At 46.3% G+C, this 5630-nt stretch overlaps 1 protein-coding gene across 1 annotated transcript in view; it reads right to left on the reverse strand.

Moving 5' to 3' along the window:
* The window catches only part of LOC127749374 (lysosome membrane protein 2-like), a 45029-nt gene that overhangs the window by 8382 nt on the left and 31017 nt on the right, over positions 1-5630 (reverse strand). The window lies entirely within an intron of this gene.

The raw sequence follows: 5630 nt of genomic DNA on the forward strand, positions 1-5630 counted from the left end.
TGCCTGCAGCTCGCCTGCGGCTCGTGCTCCAGGATAGGCCCGGACCTCGGCCCGGGCCGAGACTAGTTCTCACGCCGCCCCGCCGGCCACACTCGCCCCGCCACTCCCAGCGACACTCGCTGAATGTCAAGTCCAGGCCGCGGGCCGGGCGTGAGCAGGCGAGCGTGCGGCCTCTTCATTCGAGAAGAACAACCCGAAAAACCAGGATTATAAGAGTATCCTTGCGTCGCCCTTCCGCAGGAGTACGTGACGAAGTATACATCGCCCGTTGTCATTCTTCAGTCGTCTCTCTCTCTCTCTCTCTCTCTCTCTCTCTCTCTCTCTCTCTCTCTCTCTCTTTTTCCCTCTCTCCCTCTCTCTCCTCCCCTCCCCCTGCATGTGTCGAAAGAATTTTCCGAGGGGGTATTCACTACCATAAAACTTGTATAGAGTACTCGGTATTACACCAAATTACGAGATATTACCGGGTATTACGCCGGTATTACCCGCTTTTTTGCCATTTTATAGCATATTTTATACCCAGGTGCGGTGTACAGGGTATTACGGGATTGAATACCCCCTCGGAATTTTCTATGTCCTGCCTGGTGCTACGCTTCTGTTCAGGATGCACTGTTCCTTGGAGCGCCAGGTCTTTTAAAAGTTCTGATTAGAGACTAATTTATTGGAGGAAGTAGCATAACGGTAATTCGTATCTTCTGGTTATAGGAATCACCTTTTGACGCAATATCCTGATAAACACCAGTTTCGTAAATTTGGACTACAAAGCAGCCACAATCGTTAGCAATTCGAATAATTTCTTCGCAAGGAGTTATTAGTGCTGACGTTTTTACAGTGCTTGCGTGGTTTATAAATGTCACTTTCTCTCTTTTTCGAAATAATGCTTGTTTGTAGCATAAATTCTTAAAATTATTTTTAGTGACCGTTTCCAGTATCTCAAGTTTTCGCAATGCCTCTTGAAACGCCATCCCGCGGCGCCCGTTTCCGTAAATACGCCTGACGCGTGTTGCTCGGTACGCCGAGAGAATGCCAATGACCACCGTGTGCAGCTCGGTGCCGAGAAGAGCGCTGTGTCGCACATTTGGCCACACACGAGAGGGAGGGAGGGAGAGGGAGAGTGAGACGGAGAGGGAGGGAGAGAGAGAGAGAGAGAGAGAGAGAGGGGGGGGGTGTATCACAAGTTACAAGTAATAAAGACGCCTGACGACAAAATCATCGTCTTTTTCTTTTGCTGTATACGAAGGTGATCTTTTTGAATTGAGCAGGCGCGCGCGAGCGTGCTCGTCGCCCCGTCGCGCTCGCGCAGCAACAACAGACACTTTATTACAATTACGTACCGCGCTGTTACCACTCGTTTGGCGCTCGCGCCTTGCCCCCCTCCTCATCTCCCTTCCCGATCCCTTACACACACGCACACCCATTCACATATACACGCAGCTGTACGGCTCGATGCACACGCCCTTTTACGTGTGAGTGTAGGTGTGTGCGTGTTGTGTTCATCTGCTGTGCTTGACCTCCAGACCCGCTGCTCTAAACTTGGCCTAGAAGTGGCCTCCTCTAATATATACACCCGATATACACCAACAATGCGGATTGTACGGCAAGGGATTAGTGCCCGAACAAAAAGAATGAAAATCTTTGTGCGCAAGTATTTTTGAACGTGGCCGACAGTCGGACGCAGCACATTTTGTATGTCTGATGCGGCGGCGGGCATGAAGCACAAGCGAGAACCTCCTCCTTGTCGTGCAGAGTAGGAATACGATTCAAATAATTCTGAAAAGTTTCCAGGTCCTGGTTTGCCAAGAGCCGGAGGGTGGTGGTGGGGTGGGGGGCTCAAGGCTGGCCGATGCGGCTCAAGGCAACACCCCCGCGTCCCTGATCACAATTTAATGACGGCTACAGTGTCCTGCAGGCGCCTCTTGTTCTGTTCATCTTTTGTCCTCGCCCTCCGCCCTCCCCGCGCCGGAGAAGGCCCTGCTCCCTGCTCTGCTACCGGCAGTGCGTGCGAGAGAGATGACGCGTCCGTCCCACTTCCCAGCCGGCCTGTCCGGCAGGCTCACCGACAGGCAGCCGACAGGCTCCCACGAGGACGATTAACTTGCGTAATTAAGTCGTTAAGACGGCCAAGACGATCGCCGGTTCAAATGCCTATGGCGTGCATTTGACATCATAGCGCAAATGACACTTTTCCCCACTTTTCAAAAAAAAAAAGAAGAAGAAAGAAAGCAATACACGGTAAAACAATGTCCTATTTTTTTAGGGAAAAGGGAAAACTTTGAGGAACTCCCATGTTTGAGGAAACGATCTGTGTTATGACGAATATTAGATTTACTTTGTCTTTGACGCGGTGAAAAATCGATGACGGAAAAAGCTGCAAAACAAATCAAACTTTAAGAAAATAACGTAAGCGTTAAAAAACTTGCATCGAAATTACAAATCCTTTTAAAGGAAAAAGCGCATTAAAATTTGTTTTGGGAGTTCTCCAATAAAATGCCACTTATAATTTTTCGAAAACTTTTTGCATCCACTTCGCAAATCTTGGTGTAGAAAACCAGTCCGTTGTAATCAATCAGCTAAACTGAAGCTCTTCAGAAGTTATTTTCATGCATGGAAACATGTTTTTATGAAGGACATTGTTAGGAGAGAAAGGAAAACTGCGAAGTTCTCTGTGACTAATTCAATTTTTGTAGTGTCGTGATTTGCTTGATTGTAATAATATTGGCGGGATTTGTGACCGGCGCGAGGCTGCGCCACGCCACGCCCTGGTATAATATTATTGCGACACGCGACCGGATCGGGACGCGGCGCGGGACCCGGCTCCGCCTGGCTCTCTGACGTCACCGCGTGTGCGCTCTCCGCCTTCCAAAAAGTAACGCGGCTGATAGACTGCGTTGTTTGATGCAACTTGAATACGACTGACGTCACACGATGGGTGTATCATGAGCTCCACCGCCCCTTTCCAAACCCAAAATGGACGATTTTCAATTGTGTGCAAAGAAAACAATTTTGTTTTTGTATTTTTTTAAACTGAGACTTTTTTGCGGCTTGTGCGCTTTGAAGAAATTAAGGAGGAGAAGCATTTACCTTTTTGTTTTTTCGATTGGGAGGCAATGTCCTCTCGTATGATCCGGTTTGGAGCCTAAGTGCTGCTGCGCATCCTGGCGTGATACGTGATACGTCACAAGAATGCTTCTTTGTTGTTATCTTTCCAGCGACGACGAAATTTTAAGCGAGACAAGCATCTCCCGTCCGGATTCCGGGTTCTCTCCAGTCGACGGAGTGCCAAAGCAAAAGGCTTGTTTGATTCGCAGTCCATCGCGAAACTACGCCTACTGCGCCAATGATACACGGATTATTAAATTCAAAGGAATAGGCCATAAGGTTTTTAGATTCACGTCTATAGAGGACAGTGAATGGACGGACTGACGTACTGGACTGGAAATTCTCGTCGTTCTGTTGATAAAGAGGGACAGGGGAGGAGGAGAGGGGTTAAACACTGTGAAAATTATTCGTAGCAGGTTTACAGGAAAATATTCCATGGCAAATTTCGTTCAGTGACGAAGTCCAATTGTTATCTCGTCAAGTTACTAAATCAAATGTTACCACTATGAAATGTTTTGGCAATATGGATTGAGCAAATCGTAAAATTACGATTTTTAGTTATCAACAGGATTTGTAAACTTACAACGATTAAAAATTTACAGTATCAATTGTTAATTAAACTTACGAAAAATATCGCAAATTCACAAATACATTTTTCACGTTCAGAGGCAGGGGAGGGAAGCTGCTGAAAGGGAAGCACGCACGTGTGGCAGAGACCTCTAGCGGCCAGGCGACAAACCTTGACATAGAAAGCGTCTCGACTGAAAAGGGAAGGAACGACGAGGGGCCTAGGGGAGGGAGGCTGGCGGACTGTGTGGGGCCCGGGGACCAGGACCACGCAGTGGCACGCCATGTCCAGCCTGCGCAGCACCAAGTCAGCAGGTTGGACGTGATGTGCCGTATGATAACTGAGGCAATTACCGTTTTTCTTAAGTTCGGTTTTAGAAAAAAACAAAAAAAAAACATTAACAATATTGCGTGAAGCAATACAGTTTGGATTCAATTTCTGCGGGAATATAAACTAACTTGTTTTTTCTGACCAGGTAATACTTCTTCAGCCTGTACCTATTCGTTTGGGTACTTGTCGTTGTCTAAATGTTGATTTGAGGGGGACTTTGCATTGACGTAAACACACATTTCTAACTGTGCTGCCGGCGCTTATTTGCCTCGGGCGCTGCGCCGCTACCAGGCGACAAGGGCGCCCACCTCATGGAGGGATCTAGTTTGCCATGCCAAGCCGAGCAGAAGCCGGTGCCGAAACCGCCTTAACGTAAAAGCTGCCAAGACTGGGAAATTTCAACGATATTTGCGCCTGGAAGTAGCCAGGAGGCATTCCCAAGGGCAGCTGTCTAGATAACTTGTAGTAATTAATATCCAGGTATTTGAAAAAAATATTGCACGGGATCAGGATTTCCCTATTTAGTCTGTGCAATGGTGCGTCTTCCTAAAGGCTCCCCATATTGTTATTTAATGTAGCTGTGATAAAATGTTGGGTTCAATTCCTCTTTTCCTCCGTAAAATAAACAGTAGAACATCAATTGTGTGGGTTGACGTCTAGCAGTCTGTCGGACTGTATTGGACTGATTTTTACCCACGGGGCATATTTTCGTAATTGCAGCGGCATGTCTTCATACCACGCAACACAATTAATTGCAAAGTAGTGTCTAGACGATAACCCCATTTATCTATTAAAAAGGCTATCAAGTGTCCAGTATTGAGTCAAAAATTTCAAGTATTAAATGCTCGAGACACGCACACACAATATGTTGATATCCGAAGACATCCACTGCAGAAAGGTGTTTAGCTTTATATATAACTTTTGGAGGGGTGCCCACGAAATTTGGAGGTTTTTGGCCTTCGTAGAGGTACTAAAGAGCTCGAAAGGTGCTAAAGATTGGTGCCTTTCGAGGTTTAAGGCCTTTTGAAATGTATAAGAACTTAACACCTCTTAAGTCTGCTACTTTACACAGCTTTTGTCTTCTTTTTTTTTAAAGAAAATCTACTAAATCTACTAGAAAACGGGTAACTATGATTTTCCTAACTATGATCCGAGTAGTTTCTCGGCTGTTGAAATTTGCCCTGAACGGCCGAGACGAATTACGCATACACAGGTAAAACAAGTGTTTAAACTTTGCATGTCAATTGATGTTTAAGTTCAAGTGTGCATTTTCTCGACACATTATTGTGGTGTCTAACCAGGTTAAAGGTCAGTTGGTGTTTAAACTTTTGACACTTTCAAAATGTAGCAACTGTACACAACATGGCTCCTATTGATAGCATAGGTCTGTGTGTGTCCAAGTGTGCAGAATTTAAACGTTTACAAAAGTCTAAAATTTGAACACCACGCAAGTGTGCAACTCGTGTGAAACACCATATAATGTGCAAAATCATAACTTGAACACGTTGGTGTGCTAATTGTGCACACTTGTTTTACTAGTGTATGGCAGCCTGCTGAGGCGAGGTGTCAGCAGCTGGTCATGAGGTACCTGACCGCGCTGGCTAACCGCGTTAGCGTGGCTACTGCACCCCCC

This window comes from Frankliniella occidentalis, unplaced genomic scaffold (genome assembly GCF_000697945.3).
Source record: "Frankliniella occidentalis isolate FOCC.00 unplaced genomic scaffold, Focc_3.1 Scaffold50, whole genome shotgun sequence".
In the NCBI taxonomy this organism is placed as follows: domain Eukaryota; kingdom Metazoa; phylum Arthropoda; class Insecta; order Thysanoptera; family Thripidae; genus Frankliniella; species Frankliniella occidentalis.